Source organism: Aotus nancymaae, unplaced genomic scaffold (assembly GCF_030222135.1).
Source record: "Aotus nancymaae isolate 86718 unplaced genomic scaffold, 86718_ANA_hifiasm-v0.15.2.pri h1tg000009l, whole genome shotgun sequence".
NCBI classification, from domain to species: Eukaryota; Metazoa; Chordata; class Mammalia; order Primates; family Aotidae; genus Aotus; species Aotus nancymaae.
In genome coordinates, this window is record NW_026988420.1 from 722,876 (window position 1) to 737,383 (window position 14,508).

Here is a 14,508-nt window from a genome sequence, read left to right on the forward strand (position 1 = left end):
TATCACACCCTTGCTTTCAGCCCTCCACAGGCTTTCTGTTGCTCTTAGCATAAAATCTAAAATTCCTTACCTTGTCTTACAAAATCCTGCATAAACTAGATCTTGCTTATCTTTTCAGGTTCACTTGGGGCCTCTATCTCCTCCCTCACTTCCTTGTGTCTTCCCGCTGCCTTCTTTAGTTACATAAGCACTTCAAGTTCTTTCTAGCCTTAGGATCTTGATGCATGCTCTTCCCTTTGTCCTTCAGTAGCTCGATCTTTCTCATCTTCTTGATTCCTGAGTCTTCCTAAAAGAAGTGATGCCCAAGAAATTAAAACATGAGTGGGCGTTAGATGAAGACAAAAGAGCATTCCATTGCAGGAGACAATGTAGCATGTGCCGGTGAGTACAAGCATGTAGTGTCACCCATGCAAAACAAGAATGATGCAAAATAAAGCCAAATGTAGATGGTAAAGGTTCTTACCATGGTGCCAAAGAATGCTGAGTCAAGCCTGTGAGGCAGGAAGCAGGATGCAGTCAGCTATGCTAGACTTATCTCACTTTCATAATCTTTGCAAAGGTGGTTTCAACCTCATGTCACATACCTTAGAGGTCAATCAGTCTTGGACACTAAACCTCTCAAAGGTTTTGGTGAAAATACGTATTTTCAGAAGTTTATCAAATATGGAGGTTTTAGCACTAGTATTCTGATTGAAGATCTCCCCAGTTGGAATAACTTACACATTACTGGATGACTCCAAAAACTGGTGAAAATTACAGCAATGAACGAGAATGTCACTCTCATATCAGCCCTTGATAGGAATCTGGAGTGCTGTGACTGTTGTTTTCCTCATACTACCCGAAAGCTTTTCTGAAGGCAACCTCTCTACAGAGATTGCGGGACCCTCCTATTCAGGTTAGTATTGGTTGGTGCCCAAATGTTCTGCAAGGAGGAGATTTGTTATTTAAAGACTGCAGATAAGCTATCCTCACTAGGCACTGGAGCTGCAGCAGTCTTAGTTGTAAATCACATCACCTCATGCATGGTTCCTGCGCTAACCCTATAATTTGCCTTTCTATCTCCCAGGTCTCCTCTCCACACCTCTACTGCATTTACTGTACCAGGGTAATTTTGTTTTTAATTTTTAGTTTGAAGCAATTTTAAACTTACAGGAAAGTTTCAAGAGTAATACAGAAAACTCCTGTATGCCCTTTCCCCACATTCACTGATTTTAACATTTAACCACATTTGTTTTCTTATTCTCTCTGTATTAATGGTTTTCAAAGTTTAGCATGTGTCTGAACAACCAGGAATGCTCAGGTTAAAACACAGCCTCCTGGGCCTCACCCCAGACAACTGATTTAGTAGATTCTAGTTGGGCCAAAGAATTTGTATTGCTAACAAGTTCCCAAGTGACACTGCTGTCACTTGGAAGGATCCACTTAAAGTGGATCCTGTACTCGTTCGTGTCTCCTAAGAATAAGGACATTCTCTTATATAACCACAGTACATTTATGAAATTCAGGAGACTAAACACTGATACACTGCTTGTATAAATTTTTTTTTTGGGGGGACAAGGTCTTGCTTTGTGGCCCAGGCTGGACTGTGGTGGCATGATCCTAGCTCACTGCAGTCTCCACCTCCCAGGCCCAAGCCATCTTCCCACCTCAGCTTCCCAACTAACTAGGACCACAGGTGCCACCACACCCAACTAATTTTTTAATTTTTTATAGAGACGGGGTTTCATCGTGTGGCCCAGGCTGGTCTTGAACTCCTGAGCTCAAGTGGTCTACCCGCCTCAGCCTCCCAAAGTGTTGGGACTACAGGCACCCAGACTGTATCAAATTTACAATCCACATTTCAAATGTCAGTTGTCCCAATAATGTCCTTTATGGCACTTTTTTCTTTAAGTATATGATCCAGTCAGAAATCATATGTTGTATTTATTAATAGTTGCTGTATCTTTCTTAGCTTTTAATCTGAAGCACTTCAGCCTCTTCTTGCCTTACATGACATTCACATTTTTCAAGTCTGCAGGTGAGTAATGTTTGCCCTAGTATAAGCAGTGTTTTCTCCCTTATGTGCAATCTGTTTGCATGAAGATCACGCAAATATCCTGCTTCTAAACCAACTTTCCCTCCTGGATTAGGTATTCATCAGTGATTCTTGAAGCAGTTTTTACTATGATGGTTACAGAGTGGTGATTTTCCAGCTCCACTTCCTCACATTAAGGAAAGTCTTTCTGTTTTTCTCCATTCATTTATTTTATTCGTTTATTTATTTGTCTAAATCCTAACTTCTTTTCCCTTTCCCTTTAAACCAATTGTGTTCCTCAGGGATGTCAGAGCCTCCTTTAAAGGACAAGGGGGAAAGTGAGAGGGTAGAGCCCAGGTCTCACACCTTTGCTGCTTCCTGAGGAGCACCACATTTATCTGTTTCCTATAGTAAGGTTCATGTAAGATTTCATTTACAAAATAAGTGGTCTGCTACTTTTTTAAAAGTTTGAAAACCACCATCTTAAATAAATATCCTCTGTGCGCATTAAAAAAAAGAAAAATGCTGAATCTTTTTCTATAGATAGTTGAGAATCTGACTTGTTTTAACCAGAGGCATGACGGTGGTAGTGATAGCTAATATTTCCTGAGGGCTCATTCTATGTGCCAGTAAGCACTTACAAATATTATCTTAATTAACTCTTAGGAAACTCCTAGGAGGTAATTGATGCTACCTATTCTTAAGTGTTTAGAAGATTCTGCAGGGCACAAAGGGTTGCTTTTCAGGTTTTTTCATTGCTGTTTTGGGATTGAGCTTTCTCAAGTCACCTATATCATCTGGCATTTGTCCATTTGTTTTTCAGCCTTCAAAATGTTGCTGTTATTTTTTATCCTCCCTATGCATATGCTTTAGGTCTTTAGACACACACATACACACACACACACACACTCACACACTCTTAATGGGATTCTAAGAGGGAACAAAATTAGATGTGGGTATTTAATCCATCCTTTTAATCTGGAGGCCGTAGGGATGAGTTATTTAGATGCAGGGTACCTAATATTTAGTTTAATTCATATACTGTTTTAGCTGAATTGGATGTTAAAGGAGTTCCAATACTAAATGAGGGGTTGGGTTACAAAGTGGACATTGGGACATTGTTTTTTAGCTATTCAAACTCATTCCTTCTTCCTGCTAGACCTCTATTTACTTTGGGGGCCTTAGCTCCTATCTCATGTGCATCTTCTTAGGAAGGTACTCCCTACCCACATCAAAACCAAAGGAACCAGAATTGCCCTCTCCCTGCTCCAATATAACCATAGAGTAGACATCCCTTCCAGTCAACCCCCCTCCTGCCTAAAAACATACAATATTCTGATTTCTGATTGATACTTTGATTGATTGAGATGGGATCTTGTTATGTTATGTAGGCAGATCTTGAACTCCTGGCCTCTAATGATCTCCCACCTTGACCTCCCAAAATGCTGGGGTTACAGGCATGAGCCTGGCCAATATTTTGATTTCTATAACCATAAGTTAGTTTTGCTTAATCTTGGATTTCATATGAATGGTACCATACAGTTTTTACTCTTTTTTCCTGTGGCTTTTTTTGTTTAGCTGAATGTTGTTAAGAATCAATCATATTGCATGTACTAGTGGTTCAGTTCTTTTTATTGCTAAAGTAGTATTCCACTGTATGAATATATCAAAATTTGTTTTTCTGTTCTTCTTTTGATGGCAATTTGTAGGTCTCACTATGTTGCCCATGCTGGAGTTCTATGGTGTGATCGTAGCTCTCACTATAGCCTGAAACTCCTGGCAAACAATTCGCCTACCTCAGCCTCCAGAGTAGCTGGGACAAGGGATGTGCACCACTGAGCCCAGCTTAGGAGTTACATCCCTTGATCATAAGGTAGGTGTATTAGTCCACTGGGCTCAGCTTAAGAGTTACATCCCTTGATCATAAAGTAGGTGTATTAGTCCACTCGGCCCAGCTTAGGAGTTACATCCCTTGATCATAAAGTAGGTGTATTAGTCCACTCGGCCCAGCTTAGATCATAAGGTAGGTGTATTAGTCCGTTTTCACACTGCTGATAAAGACATACCTGGGACTGGGTAATATACAAAAGAAAGAGGTTTAATTTGACTCACAGTTCCACGTGGCTGGGTATGTTCCACAATCATGGTGGAAGGTGAAAGGCACGTCTTACATCACAACTGGCAGGAGAGAGAATGAGAAAGATACAAAAGCAGAAACCCCTGATAAAACCATGAAATCTCGTGAGACTTATTCACTACCATGAGAACAGTATGGGGGAAACTGCCGCCATGATTCAAATTATCTCCCACTGGGTCCCTCCCACAACATGTAGGAATTATGGGAGTACAGTTCAAGATGAGGTTTGGGTGGGGACACAGGGCCACACCATATCGGTAGAATGTATGTCTAACTTCATAAAATATTGCCAAATGGTTTTCTAAAGTATACCTCAATTTTTTTTATTTAGCATTTTTCTCTTGAGGATAAGCCATTTATTTTTACTATAGGCTTTTAAAATATATTTGTGTCGCATGTACATGCGTGTTCATTGCGGCACTGTTTACAGTAACAAAGACCTGGAACCAACCCAAATGCCCATCGATGATAGACTGGACAAGGAAAATGTGGCACATATGCACCATGGAATACTATGCAGCCGTAAAAAATGATGAGTTTGTGTCCTTTGTAGGGACATGGATGAATCTGGAAACCGTCATTCTCAGCAAACGGACACAAGAACAGAAAATCAAACACCACATGTTCTCACTTATAGGCGGGTGTTGAACAATGAGAACACATGGACACAGGGAAGCGAGCATCACACACTGGGGTCTGTTGGGGGCGGATAGGGGAGGGACAGCGGGAGGTAGGAAGGTTGGGGAAGGATAACGTGGGGAGAAATGCCAGATATAGGTGATGGGGGGATGGAGGCAGCAAACCACATTGCCGTGTAGGTACCTATGCAACAATCCTGCATGTTCTGTACATGTACCCCAGAACCTAAAGTGCACTAAAAAAAAATACATGTTTGTGTCATTAGCTCCATTGTACAGATCTGAAAAACAAAGTGGTTTCCTGAGTCACTAATGGTCAATTTGTCTCTAATTTCAGAGCTTTAAAGAGAATAAGAAAAGGATTGAAACTTTAAAAGAAATATGAAGTAAATTACATGTAGAAAATAGGAAATATAAAAATATCTTCAATATTTATGAGCATCTAGATTAAATCAGGTACTGCACTAAGTGATGAGACTATGAACATGAATAAAACATGATCCTTGCCCTCAAGGAACCCACAAAGAGTCTGGTAGAAGAAAAAGGCGAGTTCATTACAATATTCTAAGTGGCTTAATAGAGGACACTGAAAATGAGTGACATGGGAGTTCTGTGGAGTAAGCCACTGCACCTAGGTTAGAGGAAGAAGATGGGAAGAGAGAAGAACACTTAACAAAAAAGGGAGCTTCACAGAGGTTTGACTTGATGAGAGTAGCACTTCGATCAGAAAATGACAGTAATGGCATTTAAAGCAGAGAAACAGCTTATGTAAAGGCATAGAGATGGATAACAACTTTAGGATCTTGGAGTAGTAAAAGTTGTCCAATAGTCTTAAAAAATAAGGCCAACACTGGGCATGGTGGCTCATGCCTGAAATCCCAGCACTTTGGGAAGCCAAGGCAGGTGGATCACGAGGTCAGGAGATGGAGACTATCTGGCTAACAGGGTAAAACCCCATCTCTCCTAGAAATATAAACGATTAGCTGGGTGTGGTGGCACCCACCTGTAATCCCAGCTACTTGGGAGCCTGAGGCAGGAGAATTGTTTAAACCCAGAAGGCGGAGGTTGTAGTAAGTTAAGATCGTCCCACTGCACTCCAGCCTGGGAAGCTCCATCTCAAAAAAACAAAAAAAAAAAAAGAAAAGAAGGCCAACAAATGAACAGGTATGTGGCTTTTTAAAATGAAGGAAATTTATAGTTTTGCACTAGGCTTGAGTGAAATGCTACACAAAACACAACTTTAAGCTACATTTACATCTATATATTTCTATTTTCATGTTTTCCTCTGTGAAGGATTTTAACAAAGCTGAAGTTTTGTTTTATTTTGGTGTTGAGAAGACAATGGCTGATTAATTCCAGGAGGACAAATTTTCCAAGCTGGGAGAAAAAAAGGTTCTGTCCTTTATATGAGAGGCTCTAGTTGGTTGCCTCTTTTGAGTATCTCACCACTCACTATTTGTTCTTTGTCCTGGTAGATTGACAGGAAGCAATTTCAAATAGGAACTGATTAGGAGTTTCTAATGTAGGAGGTATATAATGAGAATTCTTGTCTCCAGAAAAATGTCACTCTGTAATGACAGCTAAAATAATGAGGGTTAGAAATACTATGAATAATTGAAAAACATATGAAGAATAATTGTGAAAAACTGTTTTTTCCATCAATATTTTTCTTTCTTTTTGAGAGAGTCTCGCTCTGTCACCCAGGCTAGAGTGCAGTGGCGTGATTTTGGCTTACTGCAACCTCCACCTCCCGGGTTAAAGCAATTCTCCTGCCTCAGCCTCTCAAGTAGCTGGAATTACAGGCACCGACCACCACACCCAGTTTTTGTATTTTTAGTAGAGACAGGGTTTTGCCATGTTGGCCAGGCTGGTCAGCCAGTCTCAAACTCCAGGCCAGGTCAGCCAGTCTCAAGCTCCTGACCTCAGGTGATCCGCCTGCCTCAGCCTCCCAAAGTGCTGGGATGACAGGTATGACCCACTGCGCCTGGCCCCATCAAACTTTTTTTTTTTTTTTTTTTTTTTAAGATGGGGTTTCTCCATGATGACCAGGCTGGTCTTGAACTCCTGACCTCAGGTGATCCGCCCACCTTGGCCTTCCAAAGTGCTAGGATTACAGGCGTGAGCCACCGCGCCCGGCCCCATCAAACTTTTTATTTGAGATCCTGAAAAACAGCAGAATGAACAAGACAAAGATCTATTTTTTTTTAATTTTTTTTTTTTTTGCCACTTATCCTGAAGTTCTAAAAATCTATTTTTTAATTGAGCAAGGCAAAGATTGTGTTCTTCCTTCCAAAATCTGATTCTTCACCTGAAAAGCCTACAGCATAAACAGGCTTGTAACCATGTGATTGGACATTCACATTGAATCTTAACCCCCAAGCACACGTCTTCATTGTCTGCAGCCAGATTTTTCTGTCTCAATCCTGATTTTTGTTCTAGCTTCAAAAATGTCTTCAGCTGCTCTAGATTCTAAGGCCAGTACAACATGAGGCAGAACCAAATCAAATACCAGAAGTATTCAGACGGTAAACGTGTTGAAGTGATGAAGCGGTTGGGGAAGTCATTGCCGTGGTTTAGAGAGGCTCAAGCTATATTTCAAGAATAAAACACAATTTGGAATGTGGAAACAGCTTTGTTGTCAATATTAGACTTTTGAAGTAGATGGGAAGCACTTAGTAGACTGTTAGGACTGTAATGAATTCTAAGAGACCAGCTGGTCAGTTGAAGTCAACAATGTTCACTTCTAATAATTATATTAGTTTTTCTAGGTAACACACCTGGAGCTGTGCACATATTTTCCTAGCAAAGTTAATTTTTGTATTTGTAAAGAAGGAAGGAAGAGGTTCACCCGCTGATCCCACACGATTGCCTCCTAATGACTTTAGGTGAGGCAGACAAACACATTTTACTTCTGTTGTTAGCCTTGAATGATTGATTGATTATGGCTACCTGGACCTGAGTTGAGAAGGTTCTAAGGCTAATTTCAGGCTTACTGAAAATTAAAGATTATGAATATCTGATGAAGGTATTTCACTGGGAAGAAAAGCACCTGTATATGCCATATTTTTGTCACCTCTGATTTAAATAACTAGTAGAAATAATTCTACTCAAAGAGGCAAGGGCCTGCACAGGAATGGAAACAATCCAGGAGATTGCATGGGGGATATGGCTTGTAAGAGGGTACTCTAGAAGAGAGGGGTCCCTATATCAAAGCTAGTTAGAAAGAAGATACTTTGGGCGTGATGGCTCACACCTGTAATCCTAGCACTTTGGGAGGCCGAGATAGGGGATCACCTGAGGTCAGAAGTTTGAGACCAGTCTGACCAATGTGGCAAAACCCTGTTTGTACTAAAAAAAAAATTAAAGAATTAGCTGGATGTGGTGGTGGGCACCTGTAATCCTAGCTACTCGGGAGGCTGAGGGAGGAGAATTGCTTGATTGAACCAGGGAGGCCAAGGTTGCAGTGAGCTGAGATCACACCATTGCACTTAAGCCTAGGCAACAAGAGTGAAACACTGTCTCAAAAAAGGAGAAGATATCTTTTTCCATTGTTGGAAAAAAGCAAGAGTATTGGAGCCAACAGACTAGCTTCCAGCTCTGTTCTGCAGCTTTCTGTAAGCCTGTTTCTTTGCCCTTAAAATAGAGGTATAGATACTTGTTTAAGAGGGATTTGGGTTTCTACTACCACATGAGACAAGGAACGTAGAACGTCTTTTCTGTTTTGTCCAGTACCTGGCATCTGGTAAGTACAAAGTGTATCACCTTCCTGCTGTCCTTGACCATTTCTCTCCTCCTAGCCCACCCATACTCAGAAGTCTGGTCTGTGCAGTCCTGAGTGTCTCAGACTTGCAAGAGATCTGTGAGTCCAAACTGTTTTCATAATAATGCTAAGACATGATTTACTTTTAATTTTTTACCCTTGAGTCTATTTTTTTCCATTTTTTAGAGCCAGGGTCTCACTAGCTGATCAGGCTGACCTCAAACTCTTGGGATCACGGGCTCGTGTGATCCTCCCATCTCAGCCTGTCTAGTAGCTGCGGGGCTACAGGCAAGGGTCATAGAGCCCAGTGTCCACATCTTAATGATCTTAAGTGTTTCATACTTCCCAGTTTGTCACGTAAAATTCATTAAGAGGCCAAGCCAGGAGAAGTACAGCAATGAAACGTGCCTTCTAATCAGTATGATGGTTGGCTGGAGGAAAAGTACTTTGCTATTGTTTCACTTGACAGCTGAACTTCACCACTGCTTTATTCCATTGAACAGTTGTTATTTGAAAGATTGACAAACAATGGTGCTTCAAACTTGGATATTTGGCAGACATTTTTGAAAAATGAGCTAATCCAGAATGCCATGTCAGTGAAAACAACTGATAATGTTTGTTGCCAATGAAAATTTGAGCTTTTAAGTGAAAATTTGTATTTTGGAAAACTTGTATCCATAACTGTGAGCTTTACAGCTCCCCAAAACTTATTTTTCTGATGAGATCAGTGATAATATTAACAAATGCGTTTTGTTTTACATTGTATAAAAAATGTGTTAATATTTGGATAATCTGCATAACTGAGTAAACCATATTTTCCAAATGACCAGTACATAATGTTACAAACTAATAAATGAGAAAACATCCATTTGAAGTGTAAGATAGAAAAATAAGTTTTAATGTAGAAGAGTAGGAAAACTTCATTGCTAGGGTTTCAGATTTCACACTGCAACTAATCTTTTAAAAAATCTGACACTTAAGCACTGGAATAGGATCAAATAAGGATAGCTGCAGTTATCTGGAAAGGTTACTAAAATACCTCTCCCTTTTATAACATCTGTGTGAGGCTGCATTTTCTTCATATTCCTGTACTTCAGCCAAACAGCATATGGCAATAGATTCAGCACAAAAGCAGATGTGTATATCTAGCTATCTTTGATTAAGCTAGACATTAAATAAAAACATTGAAAACACTAAAAACAATGCCACACTTCTTACATTTTTTTCTGGAAAATGTTGTTATAAAATGTTTATGTTAATATGTAGAATTTAAAAAATTATTTTTATGAAAATTAATGAGTATAAAAATTCTTCATTTTAACTTCTGATATGGTAAATATTGTTAGATAAAATCACACAAGCAAAAGTTATTATTGATCCTCAGTAATTTTTTGACAGGTAAAACTTTTCCCGAGATCAAAAAGCTTATGAGCACTGCCCCATTCCACTATTTCTTGTACTGGTTCTGCTTTGACTCTCTCAGAGGAAAACCAGGGTTCTCACTGGAAGTTCCTAATCTCCTTTTTTAGCAAACTTTGATTATCATGTTATTTGGGTGAGTCCCAGACCAAAATATACACGTTCCCATGGTGATCTTGCTTCTGCTAAGTTTTCCAGGAACACAGACTCATGGGATTATTTCTGTTTTGCTTTGTTTCTGGGCAGGTCATAGTACAACTTTGCTGAATTGCCTCTAACTGAAGTCTAGGATTTTTACTTTAATTTGTCCTGTAATTATGCTGATTTTGCTTCACTGATATTCTGTCATGTCCTTAGATTTCTAGTGAAACTGCTTACAAATCAACCAGGTGAAATTTTATGGGAAAGTCAGTGAACTAGCAGTTGGTTATGCTTGTTTAAAAAGAAACCCACAAAATTTTTATCAAAACAGTCTTTCTGGTTATCAAATGAAATAGGTGAACAACTAGACTTATGTCTGATAAGTAGATTAAAATATTTCTGCTGACTGCTATAGTGCCCTTTCTCTACCTTCGAGCCATCATTCAGATACTTGGCTGTCCTCTGATGTAATAAGAAGAATCTGTGGTTGAAATATTTTGACTACAGTACTTGCTGACAAAAGACGAAACCTTTTTAGCCATTAGAAAAATTACTCTGGCTAAAGTTTCATGTATGCCAGGAATTTTTGAAATAGACCTTATTTTTTGAAAACTGACGATAACTTTAACCACTGTAATGAACCACAATGCCATAAAAATATTTCTGCACAACAGTTGATATGAAATGCCTTTAAAAGTTTTTGCACTGGGATTTGTAGCTGGAGAAAATGTTCTGAAGAACATTTGTCAGACATTAGTTTAATGCTACTAATTTGTACTTAGATTTCAAAATCTATAAATGCAATTTTACTACCAATTATTTTTTCATTTTAAAAATACCCATGATGTGGCCGGGCGCGGTGGCTCATGCCTGTAATCCCAGCACTTTGGGAGGCCGAGGTGGGTGGATCATGAGGTCAGGAGATTGAGACCATCCTGGCCAGCATGGTGAAACCCTGTCTCTACTAAAAATACAAAAATTAGCTGGATATGGTGGTACACAACTGTAATCCCAGCTACTCAGGAGGCTGAGGCAGGAGAATCCTTTGAACCCGGGAGGCGGAGGTTACAGTGAGCTGAGATCACGCCACTGCACTCTAGGCTGGCAACAGAGCGAGACTCTCGCAAAATAAATTAAAAAAAATAAAAATACCTGTGATGCTTAACTTTTCCCTTCTCTAGTACAGGCCTCTCTCAATATATGAGGGAATTGCTTCCGGAACTAATCAGATACCAAAATTCATGAATGCTCAAGTCCCTGATATAAAATGGCATAGTATTTGCGTATAACCTACACACATCCTCCTAATAGTTTAAATCATCTCTACATTAATACCTAGTACAATGTCATGTAAATAATTATTTACTGTATTATGTTTATTATATTGCCATTTTTAATTTTTTTCCAAATATTTTCCATAAAATATTGTTTGAATCCACAGATGTGCAACCCATGATGTGGAGTGCTGACTGTATTTGAAAGCTGACTTATGTGCATGAATTTGGCGAGGTTTAATGTAAATTATTCACTAGACTTCTATTTAATTTTGGTCCATCCAGGAGAAGATTGTTGAAACTGGGAAGTAAACTGGATAAAGAACCTGTAGGAACAGTGGTCTGAGTAACTTTGGCATGGTGAATTTCAGATAATTATACTGCAAATTTCATAAGGGTGTGGACTTTGTGACTGTAGGTTCACCACTTTATATCCAGTGCTTAGCAGATAGCAAGTGCTCAAGGAATATTTGGAAAGAGAGAGGGAAAAGATGAAAGTGGAAGGGAGCAATGAGCTGGCTCAACAATATCAGTGTTATTACATGTAATTTTAATAGAATGACAGAATTTTAAGCAAATGATTGTTCACAGTTACAGAGACTTACAGAAAGAATTAGTGTTTAAGGTTCATTTGAGGTTAACCAATGAATCTGACTTAGTCTGCTTCCCAGCTGACTGGTTTCCTCAAGCAGTTCTCAGGGCATTCATTTGTACATGAAGCGTACATTTATTGGCCACCTATGTGACAGAAACTGTGCTGAAGATACATGAGAATAAAACAGACGTCCCTATGCATTTGAAATTTACATTCTAGTGAGAAAAGACAATAAATATTACATTAGTTACATGATTACAATACATACATTATGACAGATAGATGGAGAAAAGTGTCACGGAGAAAAAAATGAAGAAAGGGGAAATGAGCAGACATTACCATTTAACATAGAGTGAGCAGAAAAGACCTCACCGAGAAGGACGTTTGAACAAATATCCGAAGAAAGTGAGGAAGGGAGCCATGCAGGTATCTGAGTGATGAGTATTACAGAGAACAAACACAAAGATCCTGTGGACAAAGTATCTTATACATATAAGCAAAGGGGTGGGAGGTCAGTGGCTGGGTAACAGGAGAAGGAGGGTAGTGCAGAATGCAGGGAGAGGTAATGAAGCACATTTTGTGAGACATTTAGGTATTACAGGTACTTTGATTTTTACTCTGAGTGAGATATGAAGGCAGTAGAGGGTTTTGAAGAGGAGTGACGTAATCCCTGTTTTTGTGAAAGATCACTCTAGGTTTGCTGTTAAGAATAATGTGAAGGTAATTGAAGGGAGTAATAGAAAATTCAACAAAACAAATGACTTCAATATTCCACTCTCTCTCTCTCTCTCTTTTTTTTTTTTTTCGAGTCAGAGTCTCACTCTGTCACCCAGGCTTGAGTGCAGTGGCATGATCTCAGCTTACTGGAACTTCCACCTCCCAGGTTCAAGTGATTCTACTGCCTCAGCCTCCAGAGTAGCTGGGATTATAGGCACATGCTGCCATGCCCAGATAATTTTTGTATTTTGAATAGAGATGGAGTTTCACCATGTTGGCCATGCTGGTCTCGAACTCAAGTGATCCACCCCCCTCAGCCTCCCAAAGTGCTAGGATTGCAGGCGTGAGCCACCGCGCCGGCCACTCCACTCTTTATAATAGATAAAACCTGGACATAAAATTAGCAAGAATGTAGAACACTTGAACAATATTATTGAATGCCTATAGAACATTCTAACAACAATAGCAGACTAGACATCTTGTTAAGTGCATATGGAACGTTCTTCAGGATAGACCATATGCTTGGCCATAAAACAAGTCTCAAAAATTTTAAAAGAATTAAAATCATACACAGAGTATTTTCTCAGGGCACAATACAAACATAAATATTTTGGAAAACACAAATATGTAAGAATTAAATGATGCACTGTGTTACTAATGAATTAAAAAAAATAATAGAAATTATAAAATTATTTGAGATGAATGAAAATTAAATACAAGAGCCTGGTGTGGTGGCTCACGCCTGTAATCCCAGCACTTTGGAAGGCTGAGGCAGGAGGACCACTTGAGCCCAAGAGTTCAAGGCTACCCTAGCAACATAGTGAGACTCCTGTCTCAAAAAAAAAAAAAAAAAAAAAAAATTAGTCGAGCATGTAGCACATGCTCATTGTCCTAGCTACTTGGGAGGCTGGGGTGAATGATTCACTTGAGCCTGAAAGGGCATGATTGCAGTGAGCCATGGTCATGCCACTGCACTCCAGCCTGGGCAACAGAGTGAGACTCATCTCAAAAAAGGAAGAAAAATTTTTTAAAAGTATCAAAATTTCTGGGATACAGTGAAAGCAATGTACAGGGAATAGCTGTAAGCTCCTGTATTAGAAAAGAAGATCTCAAATCAATAACTTGACTTTATACTTTTGGAAAGTAGAAAAAGAACAACAAACCCAAAGCAATCAGAAAGAAGGAAATAATAAATAGAAAGGAAATAGAAGAAATCAGTAAAACCAAAAGTTAGTTTTTTGAAAAGATCAAGAAATTGACAAAGCTTAGTTAACTGACCAAGAAAAAACAGTGAAGTCTCAACTTATTAAAATCAAGAATGAAAACATGGACATCGCTACCAATCTTACAGAAGTTACAAAGATTATTTAAAAAATACTGTGAATCACTGCATGCCAACAAATTAGTCAACTTATGTGAAATGAGCAAATTCCAAGACACACAATGAAACTGACACAAGAAGAAATAGAGGCTGAGCACAGTGGCTCACATCTGTAATCTCAGCACTTTGGGAGGCTGAGGCAAGCAGATCACGAGCTCAGGAGTTTGAGATCATCCTGGGCAACATGGTGAAACCCTGTCTCTACAGAAAAAAAGTGCAAAAATTAGCCAGGTGTGGTGGCACATGCCTGTTGTCACAGCTGCTTGGAAGGCTGAGGTGGAAGGATTGCTTGAGCCCAGGAGGTCAAGGCTGCAGTGAGCTGAGATTACGCCACTGCACTCCAGTCTGAGCAATAGAGTGAGACCCTGTCCCAAAAAGAAGAAATAGAAATCTAAGTAAATCCAAAACAATAGATTGAATTATCAATTAAAA